General features: G+C 38.0%; 1 protein-coding gene and 1 pseudogene across 3 annotated transcripts in view; one reads left to right on the top strand and one right to left on the bottom strand.

Annotated features, from left to right (window-relative positions):
- Nucleotides 1–19,112, bottom strand: part of KIAA1958 (KIAA1958 ortholog) — a 153,850-nt gene that overhangs the window by 55,370 nt on the left and 79,368 nt on the right. The window lies entirely within an intron of this gene.
- Nucleotides 9,091–9,859, top strand: LOC107180771 (annotated as a pseudogene).

Here is a 19,112-nt window from a genome sequence, read left to right as displayed (position 1 = left end):
CTGTCACCATCTGACATACCACATATTTACTTGACACTTTGTTTAGCATCTGTCTGTCTCCAGTGGGCTGCCAGCTCTGTAAGAGCTGGGACTTTGCTACTTTACTCACAGGATCTGGAAAAGCACTTGAGAAGTAGTAGCATTCAATAAACATTTTTTGACTGAATTAACACCAAAGCTAAAAGGAAAGTTACTGAGATAACAGTATGTGTAATTATACAATCTACTTTAGACCAACACTACTGACTGCATTTAAGAACAAAAGTCAATGGTACAAAATTAAATTTGGGGGCTCACAATCAGAATCTCATAGTCACCTTATCCTTCATTAAGCCTCTTCAGAGAGTCTGTTGTGGTCAAGGCAAGTGGTATGATCATCTGCAATAACTATACGAAATGGCTCATTACAAGGACACTGGAAACTTTTCCCAGGGCTAGTCCCTTTGGATAAAAGGACCTATCACATAAGGAGGGACTGGCTGGCTCAGTCAGTAAAGCATCTCACTCTTGATCTCAGGGTCTCAGGGTCAAGCCCACTTTGGGCATAGAGCTCACTAAAAAACAAACAAACAAACAAACAAGACCTATCACACAAATTGCTACAAGACAATATCTTTATATTACCATCAGGATAAGAAAAAAAATAATACTTTAACAGAAGTCCATATGAGAATTAACATGTCCATAAAAATCAAGATAACTCCCTCCCCCAGTCCTGACCCTCACTTTAAAAGAGATTATACTGACATGATGATGTTTGCTTTAGGTACTTACTTCTACATATGTATTCCTTTGAAAGAAATTAAATTTTCTTTTTTTTTTCAATATATGAAATTTATTGTCAAATTGGTTTCCATACAATACCCAGTGCTCATCCCAAAAGGTGCCCTCCTCAATACCCATCACCCACCCTCCCCTCCCTCCCACCCCCCATCAACCCTCAGTTTGTTCTCAGTTTTTAAGAGTCTCTTGTGCTTTGGCTCTCTTCCACTCTAACCTCTTTTTTTTTTCTTCCCCTCCCCCATGGGTTCCTGTTAAGTTTCTCAGGATCCACCTAAGAGTGAAAACATATGGTATCTGTCTTTCTCTGTATGGCTTATTTCACTTAGCATCACACTCTCCACTTCCATCCACGTTGCTACAAAGGGCCATATTTCGTTCTTTCTCATTGCCATGTAGTACTCCATTGTGTATATAAACCACAATTTGAAAGAAATTAAATTTTCTTAGAATTCTTTCATATGCTCAAGGAAAATAATCTTGGTATTAAAATGTAAAAGTGCCCTAGTTGGTAATTAGGAAATAGGCCAACTTTATTTGTCAAAGGATTACAAAAATCATATTTGCCAACATTCATATTTCATTTTTGAAAACAGCAATAGCTCTTAACTCCTGTAATTTATTTAAAAAAAGAATAGTGTGGGGTACCTGGATGGCTCAGTCGGTTAAACAGCCAACTTTGGCTCAGGTCATGATCTCATGGTTCGTGAGTTTGAGCCTCGCATTGGGCTCTGTGCTGACAGCTCAGAGCCTGGAGCCTACTTCGGATTCTTTGTCTCCCTCTCTCTCTGCCTTCCTCTGCTCATGCTCTCTCTCTCTCTCTCTCTAAAAATAAATAAACATTAAAAACATAAAAATAAAAAAAGGAATAGTGAGCTATATTTACTTTAAAAGTGGAAAAAATGGGCACCTGGCTGGCTCAGCCAGTGGAACACATGACTCTTGATCTCAGGGTTGTGAGTTTGAGCCCCACACTGGTTGTAGAGATTACTTAAAAATAAAATCTTCAAAAAAAAAAAAAGATGGAAAATAAATTGAGATAACCTTATAGCTACCATAAAATGTATTAAAAGTTACTGTCTTCTTTCTCCTTTAATTTTTATGCTTTCTCCTAGAACCTTCAAACACAGGCTATTTTGTAGGATTGTTAACATCACTAGTTGAAGCCAGACTTGTATATTATTATAGCTATCTGACCAACAAACTATTTTAAAGCTCAGTTAATCTTTTCCAATAGTGAGAGTAAAACACATTTATTACATACATATTCAAAAGCTTGATAATTTAGAATAACAGTATGAGTCAGTTTGGTATGATTCTGATAGTATTTTTCACTGAAGCAGAAATCACTTAAATAAACATTGGTCATCTGTTCATTTCTCTCAGTTGTATGTTATGTGAATCTAGAGCTTCTGGAAAATTTTCTCCTTAAAAAATTTTAGAAATAAAATACATTACAAAAATACCAGCACTTATTAAACAACTACAGGCAAAAAAAGAAAGAAAGAAGGGGAAAAAAACCCCACCTTTTTTTCATGTATATTCACTGTTGTCTCTCTCTTTACGAATTAAATCAGGCTAAGGAAATATGTGCATTGGATGATGGAGTAAGATATTGTACACATAAAGGAGACCAGGCACTGACCTTGCAAATCCTCCCAACAAGGAATTAAACGAATGGCTCATAGCATGCAGGAGGCTACATTTTTAACAAGTTCTCAGATGATTTAATATAGGTGTGGTCCAACAGGCCACACTTTGAGAAACTGCGCCTCCTCTCCATCTTCCCCTAAAAGGCCTAGAATATCTTCCTTCAAGTGAACCTCAGCCTAAGCCTGGCTTCAATTGCAGCACTTGCCTCCCTGCTGGGACAGCAGATTTTCTGATCTGAAAATTTTTATTTCCCTGACAAAACAGTGGCTTCTTAAATAAGTAATAAATACTTAAGTGATTTCTGCTTCTGTGAAAAATACTACCAAAAATCATTATAGATAACTAGTATTATTACTTGACAAAATAATGAAGGAGTTAAAGAATTATTTCCCTCTGAAATCCACTGGATTCAAACTTCGTCTTTTGTAACTTTTGTGAAATTATTAAATTCAACACTGTTTCCCTAATTGCCAAAAATAATGTTTCAAATCTAATCTTATTTGGTCCCTTTCAAGGCACTTGATATGGGCAGTGTAGCAACTCATTTATGGCTGCAGCACTGCCAGTAAGAATGGCTGGGTTTGAGTCCCAGCTCTACTGCTAACCAGCTACGTGAACTCGTGTTAGTAAGTCTTTTAACTTGAGTTTCAGTTTCGACAACTGTAAAATGGGTGTAATAACTGTACCTATCTCTTAAGAGTTGTATTAAAATTACTTGACTAAGAGAAAAACAAACCACTTAGCTCAGCATTGGGTACATAAATCATCTAGTTCAACTCTTTAAAAACATCACTGCTTAGCAATGTGTTCCACCCGGGCCTGGGTGGCTCAATTGGCTAAACATCCGACTTTGGCTCAGGTCATGATTTCATAGCTCTTGAGTTCAAGCCCCACGTTGGGCTCTGTGATGACAGCTCAGAACCTGGAGCCTATTTCAGATTCTGTGTCTCCCTCTCTCTCTGCCCCAGCCCTGCTTGCACTTTGTCTCTGTCTCTCAAAAATGAATAAGCAAAAAAAAAAAAAAAAAAGAAAAGAAAAGAAGAAGAAATGTATTCCAACCTAGTAAATCTTATTTCACTAGTTTCTCCTCTATTGATGCTTTAATTTGTAGCTAATATTTAATTCTCCCAAGTTACCTCACCAGTGTTAGGCATTTGTGTATAAGTGAACATATTCTGTCACAGACATATGTAAGCAATCAGAATTAATACCTGTATCTAAAACAGCTCTTAGGACACCTTCCATTCCACATCACTTAGAATCCTGTGATGTGACAAGCTTCCTGTCTCACTGAAGAAGAGACATTCTGTGACTATGAATTCAGTACAGCACTAAACAAGGGTAAAACCATAGAATTCTCTAAAAATTCTGCTTCCTTGCATTAAGAAAATTAAGATTTCTCCTCAATTGCTCCTTCACCTCAAAAAGAGCGCTAGTATTGCAGGTGTGACCTAAGAAGTCTTAGGGTCAGCACTGCCAGCTAGGGACAGCTGTAGGCTAGCCACATTTGCTCAAAAGGGAGTTAATTCAAACAGGCTTCACATATAGAGGACATGCAACGTTCAGTGACAACTAAGACAACACAAAATGACAAAAAGGAGACCAGATGACACAAGTGAATAAAAACTAGATGAAACTTTTCAAATCTCGAACTTAATTTCAAGTCACAGAAAAGAAATTAAGCATTTCAAAGGCAAAAAAAAGAGTAAAACAAGAGAATAAATATTGTACTGTATTAATCACGATAAGGACCCCTTTTGTCTTGGCCAAAATATATTCTTAAATCAACTGTAGAATGTGGCTGCATTTTCAGGCTTAGCAGCATGAAACCCATATGACTGTAATTAACGTAATAAATCATGTTGTGGAATTTTCTACAGAATCTGACAGTACTCACTGATATACTGCTTATTAGAGACTGCAGAGATTTCTCCTCCACTTTTTTTTATTACACTGCCAGAGACACTGAATCAAGAGGACCTTCTGATGGGTCTGAAATACCTGCAGCTGGTGTAATACATAAAATATATAGTGAGCTGCTGCCTTCAGACTTTCATATACAAAACATCATATACAATTTCCCAAAAGGACCTTATTTTTGAGTTCTTACTTTCCTGGACTTAAGGCAGTTGTAGGAGAGACAGGGATTCATTACTCATGTGACATGTACATTTTCTAGTTTTTTTTTTTTTTTTAATGTTTGTTTACTTTTGAGAGAAAGAGCAAGTGGGGGAGGGGTAGAGACAGAGACAGAGAATCCAAATCAGGCTCCGCCCTGTCAGCAGACTCCAATGTGGGGCTTGAACCCACAAACTGTGAGATTATGACCTGAGCTGAAGTCGGAGCCCTAACCAACTGAGCCACCCTGGTGCCCCCCATTTTCTAGTTTCGATCATGAAGTCACAGCTTTACACATGTGGCTTTCTTTTTCAGGTTAGTCTGTGATGACTCCATTAGTACACAACACATAATACTGTTTAACAGGCATTATTTCATCAGCCTATGTATGTTCTTTCATGATTTTTAAGTAAAATTTTATTGGATATTAAATCATTTTCAAAAGTAAAAATTACTCCTTGCACAGTTCAGAAATTCAGCCATGACTGCATTTAACCCTGGTGAGTTCAAATATCCTTAAATATACTTTGCTTAAATCCAGAAATATCGAAGTTTAAAAAACAGATGACTTAAAGAGTATTCACATGAGGAAAAGGTTATTTTATGTATATTTTCCCTAATAAAAATAATTTTATTAGTTTTATTATGAAAGTAGTACTTTAAAAAAAATTTTAATGCTTATTTTTGAGACAGAGAGAGAGAGACAGAGTGCGAGCGGGGGGGGGGGGGCAGAGAGAGAGGGAGACACAGAATCTGAAGCAGGCTCCAGGCTCTGAGCTGTCAGCACGGAGCCTGACACAAGGCTCGAACCCATGAACCATGAGATCATGACCTGAGCCGAAGCTGCATGCTTAACTGACTCAGCCACCCAGATGCCCCAGTAGTACATGTTTAATATAAATAAATGTATAGAGAAGACAGAAAAACTGCCCATAAATCCATCATCCAAAGGTGGCCACCGTATATATTTTGGTGTATATCCTTCTGACTTAAAATTTTAATTACAACTATTACTCTTCAATTACCAAGAGTTTAGTCCATTCCACTTTAACTATACACTTCAGTGTCCTTTTGTGACGTATTTTTATTTTTCTCTGGAAATACTGTTGTGTCTTATGTTCAAGAGGGAAACTACTATTAATACAGTAATGCCTGGTTAAGTTACTATTTCTGACATATTCCCTTTGATCATTTGAAATTAGAGGTTTTAAGACTTGAAAAAGAATTTGATATTGGATTTATTACCCATTGATGATACACAAATTCCCTGTGTCTTTTCTTGCCTCTATTCAAACTCCACACAGCAGCATGAGTTTTCCCAAAAGAAAGCAGAAAGTTACCTTTTTTCTTTCTAGAAATTTTAGTATTTGCATTATTTACTTTTTAACACTCAACAAAAAATACATTCAGCACCTCAACACGGTAGGCATTGTTTTAGGCATGTCTGTATATGTCTCCTCAACTGTTAAACTTTGATTATTATCCCCTTCTTACGGAGACAATTAGACAATAAAAGCAGATGGGAGATTGGGACTAGAAAAGGAAGAGTAAAAGTAGAAGTTTTGGCAATGAAGTTTTTGGAGGAATAAAACTGAAGGAAAGTTGGTGTACGTCCTAAAAGGACATCTAAGTGCTAAGAGGGAGGGCTGCCGAAACATGCAAGAGAAGCATCACCATGGCCAGTGACTCTGGTGGTTAACAGCGTGAACCAGACTAACTAGGTCAGAATCCCGGCTCTCCTAGCCTCTTACTGTGTGACCTCCAGCAAGTTCAACTTTCCTTGCCTTAGTTTCTTCATCTGTAAAATAGAGTTAATTATAGTCCTGACTTCACAGAGCTGTGAGAACAGAGCTACCACAAGCAATTAGTGAGATAATAAGCACCCTATAAGTATTGGCTATTTTTATTGCTATTCTGCATGTAGTAATCAAAGAGCTAACAACATATGACCCTGCCTATGAAGAAAAATAATCACCATTTGTTAATAGCTTATCAGTACCTCAGTCAGAACTGAGTGTCTGAAAAGCACTTTTCATGAGTTTGTGAAAATTCTATGGCTTCAGTGACCCCAAAACAAACAAGCATGCTACATTAGGTAACATCAGATGAATTTAAGAAATGAAATACTATACACAATAGAAACAGTTATAAAAAATTTTGATTAGAAACCAGGTCTTTCTTTACATTTACATTCAATTTACAGGACTGCATATCTTAATTAGTAGGCTCAAAATGTGAAGGCATCTTTTACTGAAAATGAATAATAAAGTAAAAAACACAAAGATATTATTAACCAACTTGAAACAAAAGATGTATGGCACATAATGCATAGGAAAACAGATAACACATAAAAATAGAAATGCAGAAAACCCTAATAAATTATCTTTTTTTTTCTGAGTTAGTCTATTAATATTGATTAAATTCCACCCAAGAAGTAATAATTTAATGGATAGGAAAATGCTAATTTCTCTAATTGGGTCAGGGGGTAAAAACAAAACATAGTTTTGAAAACTTCATTATAAAATAAAAACTAAATTATTCTTTCTACATGGATTAGCTTTCTATTACCCATTTATAAGTATGGGCAAAACAGGCAAAGTTTTTTTTCTTACTGATGAGACAGCTGCTTTTCATTACACAGAATAATAATTTAGCAGCAGTTATTGTAACAGTATAAAGGTATAAAACATTAGTGATCTGTAACATAAATCTTAACATACTCCAGAGACTAAATATATTATGTAAAATATAATTTCAGGCATTATTTTTAAGGAATATGTACCAAACACTAAAGTCAAATTCACAGCAACAGCACATTCTTGGATTATAAGGATTCTTTTTTTCTGCTAAATGAAGTTAACAGGTAGAAAATTAAGTAACACTGATTTTTTTTTTTTTTTTTTTAAGTTTCTAGGGGTGGGAGTGGTTTCAGTAAGATGTCTGAAGACATCCGTTACTCATATCACCCCTGTCGACAATAATTTGATATCCACTCAAGGACAAAAGTGGCTTTCTGGGAGTTTTGGAACTGGGTGGGAGATTGTGAAACCCTACCCTAACTGTTTTGAGAAGGCAAGCTCACAACCAGGTGGCTGACTCACCAATCATGGTCCAGACTTCAGATCCTTGAACAGCTCCATACCCCTGAGAACTATAGCCCCATGTGGCTTCAGTTCTGTCACTAGCACCATATGCCAAGGGACCCAGGAGGAGTCATGCCCACATGCACTGGGCAATAGGCATACAGACCTCAATTCAGGATGTGGACCCTAAGTGGCCTGTAAAGCATGTCCATTCTCTTCTTGGTTGTGGTCTGGAGCCCCTGGAGGTAAGCCCTCCAAATTCTTTCAGGCTGTAGATTCTGAAAGGGCCCTGTAACCAGGGCCATGCTGCTTCTAGCTGTAGCCTGAAAACAGTCCTGCTGACACAGGGACATGGCAGGAGACACTTCCATCTGTGTGGCCAGAAATTCCAAAAGGGTCCTATACTTGGAGTTTGCCAGCAGTCCTACAGGTCCAAGGACCTAGTACCTAGTAGGAGATACTAATGTTGGCAGCCCTGAAGATCCTGAAAGGGCCCAGTATATGGCTCTAACCCTCTCACAGCCACAGTCTGCCAGCAGTCCTGAGAGTCCAGGACCCCAGCAGGACATAAACCCATCTGCGAACCCAGAGATTCAGAAAGGGCCCAATACTCAGCTCCAGCTTCTCAGCCAGTCCATGACTAGTACCGCTGGCCAAGGGAATCTGTGGGAAATACCCCTGTCGGCACCCCCACAGATCCTGAAAGGAACATATAATCAGGTCTAGCTCCTTTAGCCACACAGGGAATGATGCAGCCTACCTAGGGACCTGGCAAGAGACACACCCATGTGTGCCTCCAGAGCCAGGTCTGCAGACCTCAGTCTTGGCTGTGGAACCAGAAACAGTGCTGCCAATCAGTTACAGCCTCTTCTAGGCCATGGTCCAGGGCCAGTCCTACCAATCCAAGGACTCTTCCAGTGACCACTTAGGATCATTTTCAGGGGCCTGGTGGGAGCCACAACTGTCTGTACACCCAGTTAATAGGGTCACTGTCTGAAGACTTAACCGTGGATCCTAAAATGGACCTTTGTCCCAGCACTACCCTACCAAGCAAGGTACTGGAGACAGTCCTGTCCACCCAGGGACCAGGTAAGATCCACACCCACCTGAGCCACTGGTAACAAGAATATCAACTGCAACCCAACTGTAACCCAGGAACAGCCTCCTAACTGTCCAGCCCAGCATGACTGTGATTCCAGAGGTAATCCTATCAGCCCAGTGAACAGGAAAAGACCTTTACCTGCTAAAACCAGTCTGTAAAAACTGGAAGAGGTGTTACTTCAAATGTACAGACAACAATGCAAGGCTACAGGATCAGGAAGAACCAGGCAAACATGACAAAGAAATTAATAAAGGAACCAAAGGAAACTAATCAAGCTCCCATAACTGATCTCAAAAAAAATGGAGATCTAGCTCTTTTTTTTGTGGTGCCTCGGAAGCAGTAGGCTGCTTCAGGATGAAGCTGAACACCTCTTGCCCAGCTACTGGCTGCCAGGAACTCATTGAAGTGGACGATGAATGCAAACTTCATACCTTTTATGAGAAGCATATGGCTACAGAAGTTGGCGTTGATGCTCTGGGTGAGGAATGGAAGGGTTATGTGGTCTGAATCAGTGGTGGCAATGACAAACAAGGTTTCCCCATGAAGCAGTGTCCTGATCCATGGCCATGTCCGCCTGCTACTGAGTCAAGGGTATTCCTGTTACAGACCAAGGAGAACTGGAGGAAAAAAGTGTGAATCTGTTTGAGGTTACATTGTGGATGCCAATCTCAGTGTTCTCCACTTGATCACTGTAAAAAAGGGGGAGGAAGGATATTCCTGGACTCAGTGACACAACTGTGCCTCGTTACCTGGGGCCCAAAAGAGCTAGCAGAATCCACAAACTTTTTGATCTCTCTAAAGAAGATGATGTCCACTAGCATGTTGTGAGAAAGACCCTAAACAAAGAAGGTAAGAAACCTAGAATCAAAGCACCCAAGACTCAGTGTCTTGTTACTCCATGTGTCCTCCAACACAAAGGTCAGCATACTGCTTTGAAGAAACAGTGTACTAAGAAAAATAAGGAAGAGGCTTCAGAATATGTTAAACTTTTGGCCAAGAGATTGAAGGAGGCCAAAGAAAACACCAGGAACAGATTGCCAAGAGACGGAGGGTGTCTTCTCCAAGAACTTCTACCTCTATGTCTGAGTCCAATCAAAAATGAGATTTTTCTAAGAGTAACAACTAAGATCAGACATAAAAACAAAAACAAAAACAAAAACATAAACGGAAATCTATAATCTGCAGGACAAAACATTCAAGATAATCATCTTAAAGAAACTCAACAAGGGGTGCCTGGGGGGCTCAGTCAATTAAGAATCCAACTTCAGCTCGGGTCACGATCTCACGGTCTGTGAGTTCGGGCTCACAGTGCTCACAGCTCAGAGCCTGGAGCCTGCTTAGGTTTCAGTGTCTCCCTCTCTCTCTGCTTCTCCCTCACTCATGCTCTGTCTTTCTCTCTCTCTCAAAAATAAACATTAAAAAATTTTTAAAAACAAAACTCAACAAAATGTAAGAGAACACAAACAACTAAACAAAACCAGGGAAACAAAGCATGAATAAAAGGAAAAGTTTAATAAAGAAATAGAAACCATGAAAAAGAACCAATCAGAAATCCAGGAGATGAAGAATGCAATAACAAAAGTGAAAAGTTCAATACAGAGCATCCAACACACTTGATCATGCAGAAGAACCAGTGACCTTGACAGATTATTTGATATTAGTCAATTAGAAGAATAAAAAGAAAACAATGAAAAAAAAAATAAATCCTATGTGAATTATGGGATACCATCAAGTGAATGAACATTTGCATTGTGGGAGTTCCAGAAGGAAGAGAGAGAGAACGGGGCAGAAAGCTTACTTAAAGAAATATTAGTTGATGGGGCAGTTGGGTGGCTCAGTCAGTTGAACATCCGACTTTGGCTCAGGTTATGATCTCACAGTCTGTGGGTTTAAGACCCGTGTCGGGCTCTGTGCTGACAGTTCAAGGCCTGGAGCCTGCTTCAGATTCGGTGTCTCTCCCTCTCTCTGCTCCCCTCCCCCACCTCAAAAATAAGTAACCATTAAAAAAAAGATATTTAAAGAAATATTAGTTGAAAATTTCCATCTTGGGAGCTATATGGTCATCCAGATACAGAAAGCTCAAAGGACTCCAAGTAAGATCAACCCAAAGACTATCCCAAGATCTATTATAATCAAAATGATAAAAGTCAAAGAATTTTTAAAGCAACGAGACAAACTATTTTTAATAGTTCCCAGGTGACCACACATGGAGTCATGAGGGCCTAGAACACACAAGGGTTGCATCCAAGGTGGAGGCCAATCACTCTGTTGAAACCCTCTGAGGCTCTAGGCTTAGGGACAACTGACAAGGGAATGTGACAGTGAGAAGTAGAGTTGAAAACTGGGCTCCCTAACCTCTCACTGCTCCACCCTCGTCCTTTTCCAAAACAAAAACAAAACAAAACAAAAAACAGACAAAACTTTGCTAAGGAAACTGAACCCAATCATGTGGGAAGGCATGGCCTGTAGCATGGGTGCTGGTGCCTGAGACTCATCTTTGGAGGCCTGTGGACCAAGCACCAGCTCTCTATCCACTCTCTATAACCGAGTCCTGCCAATCAATACATCTCACATACTTTTCACTCCGGGAAAGGCCCAAAGTAAGCAAATCTATTTACACAACCACAGAAGAAACCAACACCAGATTCCTGTCCTGTGTTCTTAAATGTGAACTATTTGACTAGGCATCAGAAGAAAACTGGCAGCAATAAAGAGAAGGATGGAAAAAAAAAAAAAAGGAACAGAAAATTTAAGGATAGAAGATAATTTTTTAAAAACTTTTAATCAAAATTCTAAGAGATTTGAGAGATTACTATAATTATAATCCCTGTGAAAGGAACAATTACTAAAGAAAAAATTTTTAAATTCTTATTAGAGGAAAGGAATTTTCGGCAATTTAAAAACTCAAAAGTTTACTTCCCACCTATCCATTCTTGGGAAATTATTTGATGGACTCTAGTAAAATGAGGGGAAAAAAGGGACATGTGAAAGCTAGGAAACAGAGGATAAAACCTATAGAATCCTCAGGGTGGGAGGGTTATCTCAGGCTTGTTAAATCGGTTAGTCCAAACCGCAGCAGGATGACGGAATGGAAAATGGAAATCTTGGGAGGACCATACAGATACGATAACAGCACACCGTTCTTCTGTCAAGAAATGATACCAAAACTTTTAGGAAAACGCACAAACCCCCCAAAACTAGAATAATGTATTTCATTGATTGTAAGATGCACTTCTACATTTTAATATCTCTGAAATTTGTCTCACAATTCCTGGGAACTATAGTTTAATTCGTAGCATGCTTTTTCTTTCATTGTGGAATATAAAATAATGGTACATTTTTACAACCAATGACATTTCAGATGCAACAAATACAGTACTAATAATAATATGGGGACATACTTAAGTAAGCCCTTTTCATTGGTTAGGTCATTTATCCATACAAGAACCCTTAGGAACATCCTCTTTTCAGTGTCCCAGAGGTGGTGAAATTCATCAGGATGAAAAGAGATTCAAGTTTAGAACACTAATAACTATGAATAGTTTTTACACTGTCAAAATACCATAAATGGTACTATTGGTTTTTAATGCTGAAGAGTCAACTTAAGGATAAAGCAGGAAAAGACTCAGTTATGGCCACCAAAGACGATGAAAAAATATTGACAACTTTGTCAGGTTAAGAAGATGGTTAGAAGGGAGATGAGAACAGTTGAAGGAAGGACAGAGACACTAGTATCTTCAGTCTTAGGTTGAGTAAGCCTATTTATTTCCTTTTTCATTATTTTTATTCTTCTATTGGGTATTTGCGTATTTTAATTGCCTAAAAATAAAAGACTGAGAGGTTAATGGAAATGAGTTAAATTCTCATCATTTGTAATAAGGAGTCTGTAGAGATTTTCTCAAGCTGATAATCAAGAGACAGAAGTATAAACAATTTGTTTAGAATTTGGAAAGAACTGAAAATAGAATTGGCTCAAATGAAGTTTCTCTTGAAGAATGGGATTTATGAGGTGATGAGCTTTGAGGTGAGAGACTGTTAATGTTAAACAATATTATCTTACTGATTGCCACGTACATGTATTACCTTGATAAGAATGCAGAAAATTGAAAAAGGTAAGAAAATTGTTTTGCCTAAAAAAGCAATCCTGCAGCTATTAGGGCATACTGAAGATTCAGCTATGTGTATCATAACTGAAGACAAATAAGCTAACTAAGGCATATCAATCATTAAATCAGATTTACTTGATGATAAATTTGATCACTCTTCTCAACTAAAATAAAGCTGAAAATCACCTTGTAGCCATGTAAGCATAATTTATTGCTTTTATTACATTATATATATGTACTTCTTGTGGTTCTAATACACTCTTGGGAACACAAGCCATCAGTTACATAAATGAGATCTAGACTCAAAGAGAAGTTATTGCTGGGCCTACGATGCAGGGGATCACCTGCACTCTGCCCATACCTGTTGAGACCCAAGATGGTCAGGCAGCAAAATCTGTAAGGAGAGGTCGAAGGCTGCTGCTTCCCTGAGGAAAACAAATAAGGAAGATGTTTCAATCTCGGGACACTGAAGCAAAGACTTCAGTGTTCTGACACTGACCTCTCTGCTGAGAAGTCATACATTATTTCATCTCTTTAGACTACAAGGAATGGATACAAAGACTAGAAAAACAAGATCTATGCCTCTTTGATTCTGAACTTCCTAGCAGCCTTAGTCAAATATAAATTCACTGAAAGGAAATTACATGCTGAGGTTTATAGTTATTTGCTAGTCTGCTGTATTTGGGTACATTTTGCATATTTGGAAGTCTCAGTTATATCTGGATGAACATTAAATAAATAATAGAGCTCTTATTTCATTGGTATAATAAAAAGTGCCTTTAGTTTAGAGAAATAAAAAGCCAATTGGGAAGATTTTCTTGTGAAATATTAAGACAAATGACATTTTAAAAGTATGTGTAAGCACTAGAGAAAAGCTGATAAAAGTATTTCTCAGAACATTATGCATTTGCACAATAGAAAGCAATTACGTTGATTTTTTATTTTGTCTTTTGAAAAACTAGTAAATAATTATACTTTTAATTCTTAAAGATAGGTCACTAGTTGATTGCAAAAATAAGCAATATTACAATTTTAATATAACTAGGCTCATGTTATGTTTCACTAAGTATAAAGTATTTCAAATAAATGATGTGGAATGGGTTGTCTGTAGCCTCTGCACTTTTAATTTCCAGCTAAAACTCACCTTTCACTTACCATAGTGGCTTAATTGTTCATTTAACCACATACCATCCTAGAAACAGCCTTCATAAATGTATTATCTAAAGGCAACTGATTTAATCTTACAAAGTCATTTAAACTTGAATAGCATCTTGGTTCAGAAAATATTTTCAACTTTTTTCTCTTAATTGAGGATGTTTTGAGAGGGCAAGTATATGTCTCTCTCCCATTAGACTGTAGGCAGTATGACAAAGGGAACCGTGTTTTTCTCCTGAATGTTGGTGTACTAGTGGTACCCAAATTGAACTTGGCAATTTGTAGCCTTCCAATGGATATTTGTCAAATGAATGAATGAAATGAATGTCACAGCATGCTTCAGAACTCCAAACACTGTTTTACCCTACTCTCAGAGAATTATGCCTTCACTATAGTTATTTGGGTTCTGAAAACCTTTTGGTGTTACCCAAAATAGTGCTGTGCCTTCAGAGAGAGAATATGAGGGTAGCAACAGAGATCTCAAGAGGCCAAATACTCAGAGTAATCAAGGTCTGTACTTTTTAACTCCTGAAGCACCAACCTCTGTCTCTCTCCTCCTCTCCAATGTCTGTATTGTTGTCTCATGAGCACTTTACTGCCATCTCCCATTGGAATCACCATAACACCCTATAAAACAGCTCTTGTGTCCCAGTCTCTACTTTACCACTGCTATCAGTATGATCTTCTAAGACAATGAATTATGCCCCTCTGCTCTGCATGTAGGACATTCGTGACATCACAGGTACAGCCCTTCATGGGAGGCTCCAACCTCCAGCAGCAACTCTCCTGACCCCTTGGAAATTACTTCTCGGCCACACTCAAATCCAAGCTTCCCTAAGTAATCTGCAAAATGTTTATGCCTGAATGTCTGCTCATTTGTTCTGTTTACCTGAAATACTCTTTCCTGTGTACCGTAAGGCTGAGTAAACTGCTCCTCATGTGTGTTCCACTACATTTCATATACCTCTTTCTATACACTTGGAATTGGAGTTGTTGCTTTATTGGCCTCCTTCTCTAAACAATGCTATTGTGGGGCTTGGGAATCTGACATTCATCTTTGTATTTTCATCACTTCTGTCATATAGTTGATCTTAAAAACATGTTTGATAAATTCAAGTGCAAGTGACTTGGCCAGATGCTTAGCAGAAAAAGAGACTAAAACACATGTCTCCTGTCTCCCTGAATCCTTCTATTTAAACCCTGGGTCCTTTCAGAAATGATTCTCAGAGAAAATAAATTATATCTTTAAGATGTACTCTGGCAGTCTAAACTTTGGGTAAGTGATAGGCATGACCTGAAAATGAAAAAAGGAGAAGAAGGAGCATTTGGAAGTTTAGGCTATACCTATACCAAGACAAGCAGTGACATCATCTATCAATACATAGCAGTGACTCAATGTTAACTAAGAAGTTAACAAGCACGAGACCAAGTTTCTCCCACTGTAACTAAGCAAATCACCTAGTTTCTTTGTGCCTCATTTCTCATCAGTAAAATAATGGAAACAACCTCTTTCTTCATGGAACTCAGGCAGTATTATTTTGGAAATAAAAGTGCTAATAGATAATAGAGAACATTTGGGGGTATTTTTTGGTTGTTTTTTACATATTATATAGCAGAGGAAGTTAAAAAAATTCCCCATGACAGCGTCCCATTATAATCATAGGAGGGAAGCCACAGTGTTGAAATTTGTAAGAATAATCCCCAAATTCTTTGTCTATAAACAAGTACACCAGAAGATAATGTTAAGTAAAATTTGCTTTCTTACACACACAAAAAAACCCTTCTATATTCAGTAATAACAATGTCGTAATGCCCTCATCTCATAAATATTCCACAATTTTACTTATTTTCATAATCTATATTTATTTAAAAAAACGTTTTTAATATGAAATTTATTGTCAAGTTGGTTTCCATACAACACCCAGTGCTCATCCCAACAGGTGCCCTCTTCAATACCCATCACCCACCCACCCCTCCCTCCCACCCCCCATCAACCCTGTTTATTCTCAGTTTTTAAGAGTCTCTTATGGTTTGCCTCCCTCCATCTCTAACTTTTTTTTTTCTTCTTCCCCTCCCCCATGGGTTTCTGTTAAGTTTCTCAGGATCCACATAGGAGTGAAAACATATGGTATCCGTCTTTCTCTGTATTAAAAAATAATCATGTTTGGGGGTTTGGGGCACCTGGGTGGCTCAGTTGGTTTAGTGGCCAACTTCAGCTCAGGTCGTGATCTTGTGGTTCAAGCCCCACATCAGGCTCTGTGCTGACAGCTCAGAGCCTGGAGCCTGCTTTGCTGCCCCTCCCCGACTGATGCTCTGTCTCTCTCAAAAATAAACATTACAAAAAAATAATAATAAAAATAAACCAACAAAAAGTAATCATGTTTTAGAGGTACCTGTTGGCTCAACTGGTTAAGTGTCCAACTCTTGATTTTGACTCAGGTTGTGATCTCCTAGTTCAGGAGACGGAGCTCCGTGTTGGGCTCCGCGCTAACGGCATGGAGCCTGCTTGGGATTCTCTCTCTCCCTCACTTTCTGTCCCTTCCCTACTCATGCTCTCTCTCTCAAAATAAATAAATAAACATTTTTTTAAAAAAGTAACCACGTTTGAAATATACAGAAAAGTATACAGAATAATGCTAAAGTACGCTGACCTTGAATCAGAGGGCTTTGTATAGATTAATGGAATCCTTGTATCAACCCTATAGAATAAATACGTTATTTTCTTCATTTTACAGATGAAAAAATGAAACCACAGAGAAGTTAACTAACTTGCCAAACTCACCCAGAAAAGGAGTGGCAGAGCTGGAATATGAATCCAGGCAGTTGTGTGTCTGGATATCCATAATTAAGCACTGCACTTGTGTTGCCTCTTATGTAACACAATTCATGTTCCTGTCATTCAGATTTAATACGTTATTATTTTGTCATACTTTTTACATGTTTTTAAAAGAAAATGTTACAGATATAGTTCATTTCCCATCCCCCTTCCTCCTCAAAGGCAACCATTATCATTTGTGGTATCTCCTTTCATGTTTCATAATTAATTGTATGTGAGGGGCTGTGCATAAGAACAATATATTTTGGTATTTGGGTTTTTTAAAAAAGGTATGGTACTCTATTATTCTGCAACTGTATCTTCAAGATTTATCTACATTAGTAAATGTAGATCTGACTGATGCACATATTCCATTGAAAAATATAATTTAGGTGGCTCATTGGTTGAGCATCCAACTTCAGCTTGGGTCATTATCTCACAGCTCGTGAGTTTGAGCCCCTCATTGGGCTCTGTGCTGACAGCTCAGAACCTGCAGCCTGCTTCAGATTCTGTGCCTCCCTCTCTCTCTGTCCCAACCCACTCGCATTCTGTCTGTGTCTCTCTCAAAAATAAGTAATAGTCAAAAAAAAAAAAAAATTATATATATAATTTCTCTCTTGATAGACACTGACATTGTCAAACATTTTTTTTAACTTGTTATCACAAAGTTGCAATGTACACTCCTGTACATCCATCCCTCCCTCCTTCTCTTTGTCTATCTATGGATATTTCTCTAGGGCAAATACCTAGATATTGAATTCCTAGGTTGGATGCTATGCATATCCTTTAATTTTATTAAATATTACAAACTGTTCTCCAAAATGGTTGTACTAATTTATATTCCCACAACCATGTTCCCATTTTTCCACACTTTCAACAACACTTCAGATAGTTAATAATTTTTGCCTTTCTGTACCTCGTTGTTGTCTTGTGTCCCTTTGATTACCAGTGAGGTTGAGCGTTTTTCATGTTTACTAACTAAATGGGTTTCCTCTTATTAGAAGTGCTTCTTCAATTCCTTTTTTCATTTCCCTACTGGATTATTTGACCTTTTTCCTACTGATTTGTGGCAGTTCTTTCTATATATTATCTGTATGAATATTTTTGGTTATGCGCATTAAACTCATCTCACAGATGGTTGCTTATCTTTTAACTTTGTTTATGATATCCCTTGTGTCAGCTAAGACTTTTACTTTAAGACTTTTACCTTAAAGCTGTTAGCATTTCCAATCTTTTCCTTTATGGTTTGTGTCTTTTTGTGCCATGTTTTAAAAATTCTTCCTAACATCAAGGCTATTTTGCAGGATTTCCTTTAGATAGTTTTAATTTATAATTCCACATTTAGATCTTTAAATGAAATTTATTTTCATGTCTGATGTAAGGTGAGGACCCAATTTTATTTTGTTCCACATACTATTCACTGACTGGTCCACCCTTTTCCCACTAATCTGAGATGCCATCTCTTTCCCATACAGTTCCTATTTATGTGTAGGTGGGTTTCTAGGCTCTCTATCTTGTTCTACTGCTCTACTTGTCTATCTTTATGTCAGATCATTCCATTTTAATTATTATAGCTTTATAATAAGATGTATGTAAGTTATATACTGTAAGTTATAATGAGTTTTCTGCCTTAGTAAAACTGTCTTTGTAAAAACCTAAATACTTTGAAAAGACATGAAAATACTGTCATTTTTTTTAACAGAATGATCCCCACACATACCTCCCCTATTGCCAGTGTAGAAAATAAAACTAGAAATTACTAATTTAAAACCAAGTCTTTTCTCTTTTCAAAGAACTACACTGCAGGAAGGAAGGAGGGGAGTGCTTACCAGCCAGGAGCTAAAGACCACCATCCCCAGATCCTTAAAACTCATTATTATAAGCTTTCTACTATGCGTGATAAAACCTAAGACAACCCCCACCACTCCACTCTGAGAACTGCCCTTTCATCAGCTGGGGACGAAGGGCTTTCCAACACCTAGGTAGAGGAGAAGTGATCCTATGACACTCAAGTAGGAAAATTAAGAGCTGGTGATATTCAAGTGGAGAAACAATCAGACTGTGATACTCAGGAGAGGGGTGGAACGTGGCATCTAACAGGCTAAGGGAAGGGAGGCTGATGGTACAGATCTGAAAAGGTTCACAGTATTCAGTAACACATTAGAGGCCTATAATTTCATCAATGTTTTGACTTGCCCTCTCCTCCTGTGGACATGCAGTCCACTGTCCAATTAGGTGAAGAGAGGAATGAAACAAGGCTCTTGCTTCTTAGATGATGTTGCTAGCATCAAGCAGTGAGC

The sequence above is a fragment of the Panthera tigris genome, chromosome D4, assembly GCF_018350195.1.
Source record: "Panthera tigris isolate Pti1 chromosome D4, P.tigris_Pti1_mat1.1, whole genome shotgun sequence".
In the NCBI taxonomy this organism is placed as follows: Eukaryota; Metazoa; Chordata; class Mammalia; order Carnivora; family Felidae; genus Panthera; species Panthera tigris.
Note: the sequence above shows the minus strand (reverse complement) of the source record. Positions and strands in the feature narration are given on the sequence as shown.